This window comes from Pleurodeles waltl, chromosome 3_1 (assembly GCF_031143425.1).
Source record: "Pleurodeles waltl isolate 20211129_DDA chromosome 3_1, aPleWal1.hap1.20221129, whole genome shotgun sequence".
In the NCBI taxonomy this organism is placed as follows: domain Eukaryota; kingdom Metazoa; phylum Chordata; class Amphibia; order Caudata; family Salamandridae; genus Pleurodeles; species Pleurodeles waltl.
The window spans coordinates 227693634-227712814 of record NC_090440.1 but is presented as its reverse complement, the minus strand read 5'-3'; positions in this window follow the sequence as shown (position 1 = coordinate 227712814).

Here is a 19181-nt window from a genome sequence, read left to right as displayed (position 1 = left end):
CAGGACGGAAGTGTTTGCAATGCAAGGAAAAGAAGACATTCCGTGCTTTTACACTGACAAACAGGAAGTGACATGCAGGAAGAACTAAAGATACCAGCTTGGATTGGAAAAGCCACATACTGGTAATTGGAAAAATTGCCATTGTAGAAAAGGTAGTAAGCAATGCATGCAGGGAAGGAAACACAGACATCTGGGAAGAAGAAAATATGGCCACACGAAGAAAAAGGAAAAAGAAGAAGGAAATCTACGGGGGCCGCAAGCGAACGCGGCCTGAACCAGTGCCCAAGAGAGGATTCCCGAGCCAAGCCACGGTCGAGAAAACAGTTTGCGGCCCAAAAAACAAGTTGCGGCAGGACCAGCCTCCTGAAACGTGAAGAAATCTCTAACCTGCTCCTCAGAGTTCTGCAACTCATCTGAATACAGATCTTGAAAAAAGGAAACAAAAGCAGCTTCTATTTTTGTACCTTCCACGCAGATCTGACCAGTAGCCTTTGACCTAATTGACGCAATATGTTTCTTTGAATGATCAGATTTTACCTTCCAAGCCAGTAGCTTACTGCACCCTTCCCCATATTCATAATGTGCGTACTGACTAGCTTCCCATTTCTTTCTTTCTCGAACTTCCAATAAATACTCTAATTTCGAATGGGCTTCCTCATGCTGTCGTTCGAGTGACATTAATTGATCCCTATTCCCCATTTCCTGTGCAGCTTGTATAGAGTCCTGCAACATCGCTATACTGGTCTCGTTACTACGTAATTTCTCTCTCTCCTCTCTGCGCCTAAATATAGCCAAATTGATCAGCCTCCCCCTTATGTAGGCTTTATATGCATCCCAGACTATTTGCAAGCTAGCAGATCCTGGGTTCACTTCAAAAAACTCTATTGTATCCTTTCTTAATGTCTCAATATTCAGATCATCCAGTAATAATAAACGACTTATTGTGCCTCGGAACCTTGGAACTTGCACCGTGAAGGAAAGATACAACTTAACAGCCGCATGATCTGATAAGTGTACCGGGGCATGTACTATTGAAGAAACATTTCCTACCAAGCTATTCTGTACTAAAAAAAAATCTATTCTGGATTTATGTCCATATTTCTTGTTATGAAACGTGAATCTGGGTCCTACACCCCCCTTAACCTGCCACACATCCACCAGCCCCAGATCAGTTATAGCCTGCTTAATCAGTAACCTACATCTGGGGGAATTAGCTGTTCCCCGGGGAGTGGATTTGTCCAAGGTCAAGTTCAGTAATATATTCAAATCCCCCCCTAATACAATCGGGTATTTGGTTTTCAGAAGGAGATTATATAGTTCTATAAATGAAGTGGCATCATCTGTATTAGGTCCATAATAACCTGCAATTGTAAGCCATACCCCAAAAAAACAAACCTCCGCCACTGCCCATCTGCCCTTTAAATCAGCATGTACCTCCCCTATACCTAATCCCTTGGCTATTCTTTCTTTAAAAAGAATAGCAATGCCTTTAACTGGGCACGACTGCTTAGTCACTATCCCCCTCGATATCCACCTTGTATTTTTAAACACATTTTCCCATTCATCTTGTGAAAGATGCGTGTCCTGTAATATAATCACATCCTCCTCCGTCTGCCTAAGAAATTCCAAAATCTTCCTTCTTCTGTGCTTAACCCTGAGCCCGTTGATATTCCATGAGCTTATTTTTAGTAGTAAGCCCTCCTGCTTACCCATCCTATAATAGAAAAAAAAAAATACCTGGATCCTCCCCTTCTTACCACAAAAAAAACCCATTTTGAGGACATTTGCTTTATTTTTAACCTTTTTTCCCCTTATGCACCCACACCCAAACCAACCAATCTTCCAAACCCCTCCCAAACCCCCTACCCCCCTTATACCCCTACCCCCACCTCCCGTGGGAACCCTCCCTGCTTTTAATAGGATAGCCATTGCTTATCCCTTTGAGCCCTCCGCACACCGAGCATTCTTCAATCACATCAATACCATTACATTATTGCGACGACTTTATCTGTTCGATAAAGGCCTTAACCTCCTCAGGGTCTCTTATGTTATGAGTTTTATTCTGCCACATGATCCGCAGGGCCGCCGGAAACCTTAACTGAACCGTTGCCCCCAAAGAGCGAAGTTCTTGTATTAATTTCCCCAGCTCCCACTGTCTATCCAAATTCACTCTGGAGACATCTGGTCGAATTCTAAAGGACCAGTCATCCTGGCTGAAATTTCCCACCTTCAGGGCCTCATACAGAATCTTCTCTTTTATTGAGTAGGTGGCGAAGTTCACTAAGATTCTTCTAGGGGATTTCCTTCCTGCATTTTTTTTAAACGGGTCTCGGTGTATCCTCTGAATATCATCCTCCAGTTTCAGATGCGCTAGTCCTGGCATTGCCTCTTTTATCAATGATATTAGATAACCCTTGAGGTCTGCTCCCTCCGCCCCCTCCGGTACTCCAAGAACTCTAATGTTGTTTCTTCTCATATTATTTTCCAGAAACTCTAGTTTATCCTGCATAGCCCTCTCCCCCGCTTAAGATGCGCAATATCTTGAGAGTTGGCCAGCACCTGATTTTTCTGCTGCTCTATAGCCTCTTCCACCTTGCCAACCCGATCCGTTAGCTGATTGATCTTAGTCTCTAAAATCACACACGCTTCTTGTATCTTAGCCTGATTATTTTCAGAGATCTCAAACTTCTCTCGAATATCTTTCGTAAGGGAAAGTAAGAGCTCATATACTCCCCCATCCCTGGGCTCCAATAGGGCTAAGGCGTTAGGCTCCGGAAGGTCTTCTTTGCCCCTTAGAGAGCTACCCCCTATTGTAGTTAACTGGGTCATCTGCACCTCCCACTGCACCGGGGAGCCCTGCTCCAGTACAGCTAAGCCCTCTGGGGCCAAGTGTGGTTCCATGGAAACCGGAAAAATCTTGCTTATATCCTCCGTGTCTGACTGAAAGTATTTAGTTATTGACCCTGGGGTACCCCTTTTTCCTCCTGGGCCTCCTTTCTTATTGTTCTCCAATTCCTCCAGACTCTCCTTTGCTCTAGATTGACCTCTCCTTTTTGTTGAAGATATATTGTCAGTAGTTATATTGCACTCCGGCCCTCGAGATCCCGACTTTCCTTTCCGTATTGCCCCCAGGTTACCAATACCCACTGGAGGACCTTTTACAAAGTGCTTAACCGGTGACATTAATACTGAAGTAGTTATCTCTCCCCCTTGACTTTATTTCTGTACGGTCCACTCCTGAGAGTGATCTTGGGCCTCGAAGGCTGCACCTGGCGGTGTAGCGTCTCCCCTGACGCACACCCCTTATTGCCTCACTCCACACTCCTGAAGTTGAGCAAAACCTCCTGCGCCTCTCTCCGCATAAACTGTTATTTGCGCCTTTCCCTGCCGCGTCCGCGGCCTGAGTTAAGGTATGTGCCAGGTTCGAGTATGGTGAGTATCCCTTTCTCCCTGTTCATCTAATAACAGAGAGGGAAGCTGAGAGGAAAAAAAAAAAAAAAAAAAAAAAGGAAAACGTTTCCAGAGCTCTACCTCCCCCCAGCCGCCAGCTCACCTTAGATCCTTCATTTTAGCCTTGGGGGGACAATACTCCCAGTCTATGACCCCTAACAAGGAGTCTTACCTTCTGAGTATCCAGTACTTCAAGCAGAGATCTTTCTATGGAGCTCCGGTATCTCAAAACCTAACCAGTCCTTCTATTAGGCTCGCCAAAAGATACCAGGAAGCTGGATTTTTTTTTTTTCAAAGAACAAACAAACCTCCGAGAGGAAGAGAGGCACAGTTTTTAGAGCATCTCGCCTATAATTTTTTCCTTCGTTTTCCTCCGTGTCGTGAAACGCCGGCACTAGCGTTGCCGCGCGCCCAGCAAGCCTCTCCTCCTCCCTCACGTCACGTCGGTGCAGAGGACTCGCGGCTCAGCTTCCTAGCTGGCCGCCATGTTCCCGCTGTGTGACAAATACTTTTTGACATAATATTGAAATTGTTTTTCTGGGTAAATGTTAAGAATTGAAGTAAGTGAGAGGCAGTGGGTTTTGCCTTCTCATTGTGAATAATATTTTTTTTCTAAGTATTTTACAGCGTTGGCTTTTGTTCTTCTTCGTTCATTTGATTGACCCAACCTTGAGTGTTTTAGGGCCCTACCCCTTTTCTATTACACTTTCTAAAAGTGGCATTTTGAAACTTACAATCTAAAAACCAACTTCACAAAAAGTTGTACTTTTAAATTGTGAGTTCACAGACCCCAAACTCCATAACTCTATCTACTCCCAATGGGAAACTGCACGTAAAATATATTTCAAGACAACCCCCATGTTATCCTATGGGAGAGATAAGCCTTGCAATATTAGCAGTATTTATCACACTACAACATACTAGTACATGTCCTAACTTTTAAATACACTGCACCTTGCCCAAGGGGCTGCCTTGGGCCTAACTTGGGGGTGACTTACATGTAGTAAAAAGGAAGGTTTGGGGATGGCAAGTGAGTGCATTGGCAGGTCTGAGACATGTTTACAGGGACACGCATATGGGTGGAACAATCAGTGCTGTAGGCCCACTAGTAACATTTGATTTACATGCCACAGGCACCTCTAGTGAACTTTACTAGGGACTTACTAGTAAATTAAATGTGCCAATCATGGAGAAAACCAATCACCAACCCAAATTAGACAGACAACACTTGCACTTTAGCACTGGTCAGCAGTGGTAAAATGCCAAGAGTCCTAAAGCCAGCAAAAACGAAGTTCAGCACAGGATCATAACAGGTCAGAAGTCAAAAAGACAGGGCAAACCACGCCAAGAGCTGACAGGTCTAACATTAGACATTTGCTGCATAGAGAAGAGTGTGTTTAGCAAGTCTCAGGGTGCTGGTAGAACAGCTCAGTGTTGTTAATACAGAAGAGATCTGTGTGATCACACTTTTGAAACATAATAATAGTTTTATAATGTACCATTGGCAGAGCACTGGGTGCATGATTGGACTGGGACAGGAGATGGGTCCGGGGACCAAAATCAATTTGTGAACCAGAGAACTACAAAAGTGGTCCACATTTGCAAATCAGGGTATTTTTTAACTAGTAAAGACACACTGTATAAATGTTTGCAATGTATGGGAGATTTCATGCTTTTATGATTGCTGCCGGCAAGGTTTGTGGAAATATCAGGGGAATCAATAGTAAAAAAACACCTTACTAGACCATAAAACAGGACCACAAATAGCCTTAAAAATAGTAGCGGCCAGTAATTTGAGCAAGTGGGACGGGCAGTCCACACGTGTGCACACATTTATACACTTGCCCATCTACATACACACTCACTCACACCCACCATTCACAAGCACATACACAGACACACACACTCACAGTCTGCACGCATGAATACACATACATTCACGCATACACATATGCATGCATGGGTGAACTAAACATAAAAAAAAAACGTATCAGTCACGCTAGTAGCAAGGTCATGCCCAAAGGGCAGAAAATGCAGCTCAGGCATGCAGGTACCTGCACAATTAGCACATGTATAGAGCCTGGATGCATGATTTGTTTCTATTAATCTTACTTTTCATCATGAGTTTCCAGTTCTCTGTTTCTCAGATCCTTCTAATTGATCTGAGAAAGGTTCAGTGATCCCTTCCTATTTTGTCCTCTAGTTACTGTTACCATGGCTGCATCCAGTATGTCTCAACCACCACCACCACTACTTTGCAATATTGGGGATCCAGTACAACCATGGAAGAGGTGGGTGAGACTTTCTGAATCATTTAATTGCCATTGATGAGGATAGATTATTTTCTTTATGTAAGCAACATATTTTATTGCATAATATTGGAATACATGGAAAATATTTGATGATTTGCCTGAGCTAGAAACAGATGATGATGAGGATGAAGGTGAAGCTTATGGTTAATGGGCATTCAGATGTTTAGCAGATTACATTTATAAAATGGGAAGAAAAAATAAGTGGAAAGATTAACCTTGTGAATTAAAAGGCTCAAATTCTTCGCTAGGCCTCAAGGTAAGAACAAGAAAGATGCAAATTATATTTCTGTACTTAAAGGTTTATCTGCCACATATGAATTTGGTTCTTTAGTAGGCTCCCTCATATGGGACCAATTGGCCAGGTATAGAAATGATGTTAAAATACAAGAAATATTGTTAGCTGAAAATGCTAATTTATCTTAAGCCATCAGTATTGCTAAAAGCATTAAACACGCCACCATTTGTATAAAAGAAATTACTCTCGGGAGCAACACAATGGCACCACCTTTGTAAATAATATATCTGTCTCCGATAAAGTGTGTAAAGTAAGTCTGACAGGAGTGCATAAGCAAAAAGTTAATTCAGAAAAGTTAAGATGTTTTAGATGTTGTAACAGTAATCATGTAGCCAACAACCCTAAATGTCGTGCACGAGTAGTGTGCAGGAATGTAATAAGAAAGGGTATGTAGAGAATTGGAGAACAACAATGTACACATTATTAAAAATGAGGAAGTAGAGCAAGAAACATTATAGTCCAAGTTAAGATAATGAGTAGGGATTCTGAAACTACATATCCTGCATGCAACGTAAGCTTTGATACTGTAGCAATCAATTGTTTCACCGATTCTTGTTCCTCATATACTGTGAATAATAAAATAACTTTCAAGAATGAGTTTACCCAACATTAAGCAAGGAGATTGATCAAAGATCCCCTACCTTTGGTGGGTATATTGATGATGCACATCACATTCAAACATGGACCTACATTGGGAAAAGTATACATTTCTAAACAAGGATCAAATCGTCAAGGTTAGAAACCACAGAATAATTTAGAGATCAAACTTGATTCAAATGCTGTTGAGCAACGTTTTCTAGCCAACAGGTATATCACAAGAATGGAAGTATGTGAGGAGTTCTGAGAATTATTCTGTGAAATGTTGGATTTGCTTACGGACTTCCTCCATAAAACCAAATTGAAACCCAATGCTTTTCCAATAGTCATAAAGCTCAGCTAATCCCTTCACTGATGAGAGAACCTTTTAGTAATGAATTTGACAAGCTAGAACCACAAGGGGTCATTGAAAAGATCGAATGCTCGGAGTGGTTGGCCTCATAGTGATTGCCTCAAAGGATGGAGGCAACAATATACATTTATGGGTGGATCTCAAAGATTTGAACTCAAAGACATGGATGTACAGGCGCTTTTTACCTAAAATCACCTCAATGTTGAGCCTCTTCCATGTCCTTGACGTCAGTTTTTTAGTGAATTGAATCTTTCCTTCACCTATCGTCGGGCAGCCCTCCATCCTGATTCTAAATCCCTCATGCCTTTCATAACATCATTTGGAGCATTCTAGTCCCGCAGGATATCTTTTGGGTTGGCATCCGTGGCTGCTTTTTCCACTGAGTGATACAAGGTTAGGAAGCTGGCTCTGTACCACAGAGTGCAGGGGTTCCCCAGAGGCTTGACAGAGGCAATAATGCATAATACTAATGCTCTCGGAGGGTAATGTTAAGCATTTGTTGTACACATACAAGCAATAGAAGAAACAGACATTCAATGACAACTCCAGACCAATAGGATTTTATATTGAAAAATATCTTGTTGTTACTTCATTACTAAACCACAAGATTCATTTCAGAAGCAAATACTGTTGCAGGTAAGTACTTTGCATAGACATCAATGTAACTTTGTTTCACTTTAGTCAAGTAAACCGTTTTTAAGAAAACAGAGAATATTTTAAAAGTGGACACTGCATTTTCTGGACAGTTCCTGGGGTAAGAAAATAAAGTACAGATTTAGAGGTAAGTACACGACTTACAGTTCCAATTTCTGGGGTATAGGTAGTCCACTGTTGGGGGTTCAAGATAACCCCAAACCCCCACCACCAGCAACACGGGGCTGGCTGGCTGCAGAGCTCAAAGTTGAGCAATTTTATTGTGGGCTCCTATGGAGACGGGGGGTACTCGGAATTTAGGGGCATATTTATACTCCGTTTGCGCCGAATGTGCGTCGTTTTTTTCGACGCAAATTCAGCGCAAAACTAACGCCATATTTATACTTTGGCGTTAGACGCGTCTAGCGCCAAAGTATGGGCAAATAGCGTAATTTTTTTGCGTGAATGCCTTCCTTGCGTTAATGAGATGCAAGGAAGGCATTCCCGTCTAAAAAAATGACGGCGACGCAAATGCGTCGTATTTATACTCCCGGGCAAAAATCACGCCTGGGAGTGGTCGGGTCAAAAAAACCCGCATTTGCGCCACTTTTTAACGCCTGGGTCAGGGTAGGCGTTAAGGGGCCTGTGGGCTCAGAATGAGCCCAGAGGTGCCCTCCCCTGCCCCCAGGGACCCCCCCTGCCACCCTTGCCCACCCCAGGAGGACACCCAAGGATGGAGGGACATTCAGGTAAGTTCAGGTAAGTATACATTTTTATTTTTTTTATTTTTTTGGGGTGGCATAGGGGGGCCTTATTTGTGCCCCCCTACATGCCACTATGCCCAATGACCATGCCCAGGGGACATAAGTCCCCTGGGCATGGCCATTGGGCAAGGGGGCATGACTCCTGTCTTTACTAAGACAGGAGTCATGTAAATGGCGTCTGGGCGTCGTTTCAAATGGCGCAAATCGGGTTAAGACGATTTTTTAGCGTCAACCTGACTTGCGCCATTTTAAGACGCCCTAACGCCATTTTTCCCAACGCCGGCGCTGCCTGGTGTACGTGGTTTTTTTCCACGCACACCAGGCAGCGCCGGTCTGCTTGCGCCGGCTAACGCCATTCAATAAATACAGCGCCCGCATGGCGCTTCAGAATGGCGTTAGCCGGCGCAAAATTTTTTGACGCTAAACTGCGTTAGTGTAGTTTAGCGTCAAAAAGTATAAATACGGGCCTTAGTCTACCAGCAGATAAGTACCGGCGGCTCAGAGGGCAGACCAGGGGGAATTAGAGGAGCACTGGAGGGGCCCCAAGTAGGCACCAATCCCACACCCTGAGAGGTACTGGGCGGCCGGGTGCAGGGTGCAAACAGGGCGTCAGGTTTCCAATGAAACTCTATGAGGGGACCCCGGGGGTTACTCAGGTGCTGCAGGCGCTGCAGGCGAGGTCCAGGGGGGTGTCTTGGCACACCCCCGGTCGGACAGGGGAGAGGGCCGCCTGTTGATCGTTGCTGCACCGGGTGTCGATTTCTCCAAGGCCTGGGGGCTGCAAGTGCAGTGGGTCCTTTGGCATAGGTTATCTCCGGCCAGGTCAGTCGTGGTCAGGGGGGCCTCAGGATTCCCTCTACAGGCATCGCCCCGGAGGGGTGGAGAGGTTAACCCAGGGTGGGCACTTGGTCGCCATTGCCTGGGTGTCCACTCTGGCCGGTTGAGCCACCTGACTCTAGCTGTGGGCGTAAGGTGCAGAGTGGTCAGGACTCACGCTTCTGGAGTGAGGTGGGAGTCCTTCAGAAGAGGTTTCTTCTTTGAACAGGGCCGCTGTCCACGGGAGTTTTTGATCCTCTGTGATGCAGGCAGTCCTCTGGAGGTTTTTCAGAGGTTGCTGGACCTACAGGACAAGTCGCTTTGCAGTCATAAATGCTCCTAATATAGGACATTTTGACTAAATTCAAGACCTTGTTAACACCTGATGCTAGTAACAGAGGCCTAGGTGCAACTTTATCTCAAATTGTTGATAGAAAGGAAAGAATAGTAGCATTTGTTTCAAGAGCACTTAAAAATGCAGAGCTTAATTACTCAATTGCAGACAAAGAGGCTTTTGCATGCAATTGGCAATCAACCATTTTAAGTTCTATCTGTGGGATTGCCTTTTACACTGAGAACAGATCATATATAAGCCATTTGTCCCTATTTTCACCACCAAAGACATTGAGAAAAACACTCCATGTATCTCTAAGTGCATATTAAGCTTACAAGGTTAGAACTTCGGAATAGACTATGGCCCTCATTCCGAGTTTGGCTGGCGGCGGTAGCCGCCAGCCAAACGGGAACTGCCACTTGGCCGCTCTGCGGTCAAAAGACCGCAGAGGCGCCAAAGGAGCGCCCACAAGCCCAGCGGGAAAGGCCCTGCAACAATGAAGCCGGCTCCGAATGGAGCCGGCGGAGTTGCAGGGGTGCGACGGGTGCAGTTGCACCCGTCGCGATTTTCACTGTCTGCAATGCAGACAGTGAAAATCTGTCTGGGGACCTGTTAGGGGGCCCCTGCACTGCCCATGCCAGTGGCATGGGCAGTGCAGGGGCCCCCAGGGGCCCCACGACACCCGTTCCCGCCATCCTGGTTCTGGCGGTGAAAACCGCCAGAAACAGGCTGGCGGGGAGGGGGTCGGAATCCCCATGGCGGCGCTGCAAGCAGCACCGCCATGGAGGATTCTCCCAGCCGGGGGTAATCCGGCGGGAAACCGCCGGACCCGGCTGGGCGACCGCGGCTTCACAGCCGCGGTCGGAATACAAAAGGAAGCACCGCCAGCCTGTTGGCGGTGCTTCCGTGGTCGTCGACCCTGGCGGTCGATGACCGCCAGGGTCAGAATGACCCCCTATGTTCCCTGGACAAAGAATTATGCTTCTAATTGCTTATCCCACATGACTGTGGTTGGCTTTTTTCAAGTCATAAACATGCCTGAAGAAGTTTTTCTTGCTACTGACATCCCTGATATCATTAAGGATGAATGGGAATGAAGTGTGGATAATGACAAAACATTAACAGTAGCAAACATAAGATATTGACTGGGTGGCCTGATAAATTTACCTGTAAAGCTCCAACCATGTTGGAATATGAAGGATGAATTGTTTATCATAGGAAACTTGGTTTATAAATCTGACAAAATTGTAGTACCTCAAGCTATGTGTGATCGTATTGTTGACATTACCCATGAAGGTCATTTGGTTCCCAAACATGGATTTAATAGTAAGGAACAAAATGAGGGACTGTTTTGAGTGCAGTTATAGAGGCAAGACCAGGGTGATCTGTAAGGCTTCTCCCTCTTTTGTCAAAATATCTTCAAAACCATCCGATAAGTTGAGTTTTGATATTATAGGACCCAATAATTTATCCAAAGTTATAAACACTTAGATGTTTGTAATGTGGATTAACATTCCCATTTGGTTATCACCACATATATAAATAATATCAAGGCCTCTACTCTTTTGGAATTTCTGTCTAATATTGTCGTGTGGGTAGGAAAATGGCTATAAAGATGGTAAATTAAGTACTCTACACCTTGTTTGGTTACTTATGGATTTCTTTATTTTCTCTATGTAAGTCTCATGCTTTGCTGCTCTGTTGTTTGGTTCATAATGGCTGTCTCTGTTCTTCCTCTCCCTTCTAGTCTCGACAAGACTAGACCACCATGGTTGTCACGCCCCTCGGACAGAAGAAGAAAGAACCACAGGTTAGAGTATGCTCTTTAATTCTGTCTTGTTTTCCTGGGGAGGAAATCACTATCCCGTCACTGTGTTGTCATGCTGATTTCTTTTACTGGAAAACATAGTATGTGAGGCGTGTTCCTATCTTCTAAATAAGAAGAGGAGCCTGTCTCTCAGAAGGGTGTACTCTCCTCGCAACTACCCATTTTCCACCCTTCTACTCGTCCTGGTAGACCCTCACGTACCTGGGTTAGCCACAGCGGGGCAACATGAGGGGACGGTGGCCTCCCGGCTCACTCCACCAACTCTCATCTAGTTCCCTGGAAATCTCCGAAATGGCGCTGGAGCCTCCGAGTCACCCTGTGCCGGTTGGTTTGGTCCTTTGTTGGTCTTCCACGATGTCTCAGTTTGGTGCTTCTCTCGCCCTCTCTTATCAACACTCCTTCCTTCTGTCTTCGTTGCCCTTCCGATTTCCGGCCACCATTCATCAGAGGGCTGATCAGCATCACACTCAAGGCCATGCCCCTCCTCATATATCTCTGTAGATGTCTTAAAGGGACAGACGTCCCATGTAGTCTGTAAGAAAAAGACAGGTACATCTCGTGTTGCGGAAGGAGAAGGGAAGGGTCAGGGTAACACCTTGTCTAAGCTGATATTATCACCGTCATAGATATGTTCGATAAAGAAGGAGTACCAGACACTATAGTCACTGACAATGGTGTTCAGTTTGTCTTGGATGCGATTACCCAGTTTTTAAAGAGACTGCCCATATGCTACATGAATACTCGTCTTTATTGCACCAAGGCCAGTGGTCTTGTTCTAAGAGTTTTCAAAATGTTAAAGGAGGCTATTCAATTTGCACATACAGTTGGTGTTCAGTAGACAAAACTGTAAGGGACACTTGTGGTCATATCACACTACGCCTAATGTTGTTTCTGGTATATCCACTTTTTCTCACTTAAGGGAAGGAAACGTGGTTCTGGTATGGTTTGGCCGGAGTGACGCTGTTGATAAAGTGTACCACTACCAAAATCGATACATAAGATGGTGTGACAACAAGTGAGGAGCTGTACACTGTGATTGACAACTGGGGCAATAGGTAGTCATAAAAAAGTCTACAACTTCACAAAACAAATTTATGTCCTTCTCCAAACCTGTAAGAATTAAATTCATTAACACAATGTGTATTTTTGGAGGATGGATGCACCCGGAGAATGGATAGGATAGGCAGGTGCCCTGAACCTCTGATTCCTATAGTTGGAAACCGACCACGTACTAGCAACGAATCAACTGTAGTTACCAACTGCTGGTGTGCTAGAGAGCAGCGTTTACATCTGGCAAACAGACTATAAATGGTTCTGAAATCTACCTATTTTTCATTTTTACCTTTTGTATTACTCTGTAGTCCTAGGATAAGGAGATGTGTTGCAACTTGTTCTATTGATGGTATAGTCCCTTTCCTTATTTCTCCTCCTCTCCTCCCTCTTAGAGTGTGCTGTGCCAGGGAGCCCGTTTAGAACATTGCCTTGAAGCTCAAATAGAATGTTAGAGTGAGGTGATTTTCAGATGGCAGTTGGAGGGTGCTGAGTTGAGACTGGAGGCACATTTCTTCTAATAATAAACTTACCTTTTATTGACTTGCATCCAAGTGAATTACTTCAGTTACACCTAATTATTAACTGGCAGAAATAATTAACTTAGTATTGTGTGTTATATAAGGGGTCATTAGTAGTGTAATTAAATGGCAAACCTTGCAGTATAAAGCTTGTGAAAGTAAACACTTCCCTAACTTGATTTAACTTTAAGTAATCTTGTAAAGTAACATGCAGATTGAACTTTTGAGTGCTTGATGGTCTGCTAAGTTTGGAGGCAAAGTGCTGCAGTAACTTCCAATACCTGCTCAGATAAATGGAAAGGTTGAACTGAAGTACATGCAGCCAAGTATGTTGGGGGGGGTTAAAAACAAGCATTGGCAAAGCCAGTGGGCCTGGTCTAGACACATTGGTGCAATGGTTATTTGTTAAAATAAAGTTCTATTGCACGCAAATGCCACATTAATAGAAAGACACGTCAGAAAAACTGCTGCCATCTAAATGTGGCTACCGTATGCTCGTAATAAAGTAAAATACTTTTAAAAAACTTTTGCTGATATGGATGTTCTATAGGTGATTTGCAAAAAAAAATCTTTTAGTTGTGACATAAAAAATCAAAGGGTAACTGGCCGTCACATATGTCCTGGGATGTTTTCATACTCCTTAATGGATATGGGCTGCTTACAGCCTCCGAAAACAAGCAGGAAAGCCACTCTGTGTAGTGGTTTCCAGCTTGTTTTCCTGCCACCGTGTGATTTTGGCTCCTTACCGGCTGGCCTTGTGAGGGGAGCCAAAATCACACAGTGGCACCGTGTGAGTTGGCAGGTCTGTCTTTACACGGGACTCGGTTAAATGGTCCTCTGCAGCGACCTGGGGATCAGATGTACTGGCCTTCTTAAGACGTATCATGCTAAGAGCACCTTCTGCCTCCAACACCAGTAGAGTGAGTGCAACAGAAGGCCCTTTACCGTGTGCCATAAAGGCCTTTCACGCAATATGTGCAATGCAGGAGATAAAACAAAAACAACCTTTATATTCTGCAGTTTAGGGACAAACACTAGAAAAAGAAGGTAAACCATTAAGTAAGAGGCATGCAAATAAAAGTGACAATAAAGCCAACCAATGGTACACAATTGGCAGCTGTAAGCCCACAGTAAGCTCACCGTACGACTTTCTCAACCCTGTCTGGTAGGAGACAGACTTTAAAAGGAAATAGGAAGTAACTCACCATCTGATTGGTCACTTAATGAGCAGCCAAAATAAATAGCTGTTTTAGCTATAATATGCTAAAGTAAATTTAAAAAAGCATACTTTAAACTAGTTTGTCACTGAAGAAGAAACAACTATTTCCAAGCGGTTGTGAGTAATGTGTGCAAGCCTTGTGCATTCGCTCACAGTGAAGGCAGTTTATGGCTGACCCATTCCCCCATCTCGCATGCTGTGGTGTGCCCAAGCAAAATGCGAATGACAAATCAACAGACCAATGGATGAAGTCTACTAATCAAAAGTCCTTAGATGTATATATGTTATATATGATTTTTTGGGAAAACAATAATTTGATGACTCAAGACCAAACTCACACGTAAGCCCATGCATGCTGTTGTCCTACAGAGCACAATGCACACTCAATGTGTGCAGTTGTGATTGACTCGCTTTCCAATAGGCGTCCCAGTGTCAGCACACTGAACCCTGACAAATTCAGGCAGATTTGCAAGGACTGGGCCAGAATATTGGGCCATAGAATAATAAGAACTGTGAGGATCAGAAACTGGCTGCAAAGCAAACAGCGCCAAAAGCAAAGAATGCCTAAATCGAGCTGTAACCGGTCATCAAGAGAGCGGTAATATAAACAGCAGGTTATGGGGGATTGTGATTGTACTTCGGGTCTCAGACAGGAGCTTAATTGCGGTAGAACTGTGGATTAAGGAAGCCTAGCAGGCATAATTCCTAATTTCAGGCAGGTGAACACCAGGAGATGTGTTACACAAAGTGCCCTGGGGTGCAACGGGCATTTGAGCTCCCCCAGGGCACTTTGGTATTACAGAATGTGCCACGGATGCTTATGCAGCCCCTCCTGTAATATAGATGGCCCTGGCGATAATATAGCCCCAGTGCTATCATCAGAGGGCGTTGCTCATTTGCATGGGGCACGGCCCCATGTAAATGAAGGAACCTCTTTGCCTCTGCACCCGTGCCGTATTATTGTTGCGGGCGCAAAGGGAAAGAAGCTCTGAGGAGGGGTGCTACAAAAAAGTGTTGCACTGTCAGTGTGCCCCCTGATGGGAACCTTCTCAAGACCCCAAGACATTCCCTTGCAGCTGGATGCAGTCACTCACTGCACCCGCCTGCAAGGGGATCTCTCTCCCTTCTTTAATGTTCAGGTGGGTTGCCGCCTGCACAGTGAAACACAGAACAGCTACTTCAAAACTGTTCCGTATTTCACTTAAATTTGCTGCCCACAAGGCAGCGCGATTTCACCGCAGCCATGGGGGCAGTGTATTCAGTCGAATACGGTGCATTCTTCTTGTTTGCTCAGGGCACACCTTTTGAAAGATGTGCCTGGCACAAACAAGGAAAATTTGCAACATTGTGTAATAAGGCGCCTGGACTGTAAAGCATTATGTTAGAACCTGGACTGAGAAAATACAGTTTTCTCAGCAAAACGTTGGTAATCAGCTGACATAGCAATGGTCTGGACATGAAACTTCTGATTAAATCCTGAATCAACATAGTTCTCAAAAACCTTGGATGGACATTCAAGACCGGTGCCCTACACTCCTGGGCACGTCTGCTGAGCTATGACTGAATGTGCTACTGACAAGACCTTCCCAAGATGTGTAGAAGCTGTCTTGGAGGGGGTAGCGTAACGCATCTCTGTGCTGTCCATCCTCTTTAATCCCCAGGTAGTGTCTCAAGGGCTGGTTGGCTGACACGTGGCACATGAAGTTATGCAACTGTGTTGTCTACATATTGATCCAATAAGATACGCACACCCACCAGATCCCTTCTGTCTATCCATCACCACTCCTTCATCCAGACACTCTGGTTTGTCTCCCGTTTTCTCTTGGTGCTGGACTGTTTTCATGCCTATGCGTGATATATACTTTCTATTTTCCACAGTACTTTCACTATTTCACATTTTCTCAAATTGTGCTACTTCTAAATGGTCTGAGGTATTTGACTTGTAAAGGCCAGAGAAACAAGTTGCACAGCTTCTACTCTATGAAGCAATTTGCCACAGAGTGGACAGTTGTGAAGCTTTGAGCCAACCCTTCTTCTTCTACCATATAGTGGACCAGTGGTAATCTCCTTTAACATAAATGTACAAACCTCGTGGCTTAGAGATCTTTCCATATCCTTTCTCTCACAGCATCTATGCACCTTTCTTACTAGCTCACATACCATCTCTAACCATCTTCTCATTTTCCCTCCAGGCTCATAATCTTTCTCTTTAGTCTCCCTTCAATTGTGTCCATCTGTCTCACAGTCTCTCTCTTTCTTGCCTTCCATTCCCGCACATTCCTGTCCAAGGAGGAGGTAAATCATCGATGAATTTGGAAAGACAATAATTTATTGATTCAGCCAGGTACCTTCCACAATTAAGAAATTTCTAGGAATGACCAGCTTCATACGCTCAAACCTCCTTACCCCATTTACAATGAAGAACAAGATTATGGCCCTCATTACAACCCTGACGGTAAATCCCGCTTACCGCTGTGCAGAAGACCGCCAACATACCGCTGCTGCAGCGGAATTCCGCTACAGGTATTACGACCCACAGCCCAGAATCCACCACAATACAGACACCCACACAAGTCCACCACACCAAAGGTCAGTGATAAACTGGCGATAACAAAACCTACACCGTCACGCCAACAGGAATACGCCCACAGTATCACGACCCACGAATCAACGCGGCGGTCTTTCAACCGTGGTAATCCATTGGCGGTACACACCGCCGTGCTCAAAATACACACACATTTACAAAACACAACCACACTGGACAATTCGAAATACAATAACCTGATACACATACACACACCACACCCACACACATAATCCAATATAAAGCACACACCCACATCACCCACAAATCCTTACTACCAGAATTTTGAAAGCACGCCAGAGAGAGACACTACCTAAAACAACACCAGCATCCACAGACACACAACACCATCACTTACACAACATCCGCGCACCTCAAACAACACACACCAACACACCCCCTCACACATCACAACAGACACCACCTCACACATCACCCACACCACATCATTACACCTCAACGACACCCCAGGTTTTCTGAGAAGGAGCTCAGGGTCATGGTGGAGGAAATCATCCGGGTAGAGCCACAGCTATTCGGATCACAGGTGCAGCAGACCTCCATTGCAAGGAAGATGGAGCTATGGCGTAGAATTGTCGACAGGGTCAACGCAGTGGGACAGCATCCAAGAACTAGGGATGACATCAGAAAGAGGTGGAATGACCTACGGGGAAAGGTGCGTTCCGTGGTCTCCTGACACCAGATTGCTGCACAGAGGACTAGCAGTGGACCCCCACCTCCTCCCCGACAACTAACAACATGGGAGGAGCAAGTCTTGGCAATACTGCACCCTGAGGGCCTCGCAGGAGTAGCAGGAGGACTGGACTCTGGTAAGGCAAATCTTTACTACCTTATCCCCCCCACCCCACCTGCATGCCATCACATACTCCCACCCTTACCCTCACACCCATCACCCCAACAACCCACAGATACCCCACCAACACAACCCACACATCCCAAAACCAAGCCCTGCATGTAACACCAATGCATGGACACCCATCACCCAAGCATGTCCACTACAGAGACTTACTCATGCACCAAAATCACCAATCACACAAGGACCAATCCAATAATGCAAGCACTGGAGTAGAGGGTCAACCACCCATTGCACACGATGGCACACACAGATACAATAATTATGCATTTACACCCCAACAGGACCCCTACCCAACGTCACCGGACAGGAGGTGCCAGACATATCCAGTCCCCCCACAGTGACGACAGCAGCTCTGCACGCCTGGATCAAGATGACCAGCCCGGCCCATCTGGGACCTCGGGACAGTCGGTTCCCCTGACACTGTCGCAAGCCACCACAGAGCCTCCCCCCTCAGGAAACACCAGCACAGCAAACACCCAGCGGGCCCATCCCTCTGTCCCCAGGACACGTCAATCAGCAGTGTGTCCACCTCTACAGGGAACCCAGGCAAACCCACCAACCCAAGAAAATCAGGGACCTGGGGGCAGTGGCAATGGGCACACGGTTCAGGGGACAGAGGCACAGGATAACATGGAAACTGGGAAGACTGCTGTGCGAGAGGGGAGGACAGGCCCAGGGAACCCACTCTCCACAAGGCACTCTCCAACATCATGGGAGCTTACCATCATTCCCAGGAGACTATGGCAATGGTACTGGACAAGTTTCAGGAGACCCAGCGGCTGCAGGAGGAACACTACCTTGAGATCAGGGAGGACTTGAAGTCCATTAACACCACCCTGGTCACCATTGCAGGGATGCTGGCAGACCTTGTCAACACCAGGAGGGACACGAAGGCACAACAAGGGGCCCCTGACACTAGCCTGGACGATGAACAGCCCTCCACCTCCCCCGGTGCTAGACAGGAGGCACCGCCACAGAAACAACAGGACACCAGCACCCCAACCCCTGCAGATGGAGAACCACCCCGCAAACGGTCCCTGAGATCCAGGAACAAGACAGAGAACATTGCCAAGACCCCCGCCAGACAATGAGACACCCCTGAATGTCACCCTTCTGTCCCACTATGTCACCCTGTCCATCCTTAAACTGCCATTGCTCCACTTCCTATGCCCTTTTGGACAATGCACCTGTGAAACAAATAGACTGGACTCTGCCATGGACATTCCTCCGCCATCCCCCCAGCCCATTTTACAACCCCCTCTACTTATTGGCACAGGAATAAACACACTTCAATCACAAAACAATCAGGAGTCAGTCTGTGCTTTCACAAATGTGTAATTGCAATAACTATGGAATATAGCAATGTCAATTTACTTGTTCACATACCAATGTAACACAGCTGTAGGCCAGCAGTAAACATAGCAGAGGGCACAAAGTGGGACCCAGATCTGTGAAATAGAAACTCAAAGTGACAAGTCAGGGTCTGTAGGAGGCTGGACTGGCTTGTAGTGAGTACCAAGGGGTACTTGCACCTTGCACCAGGCCCAGTTAT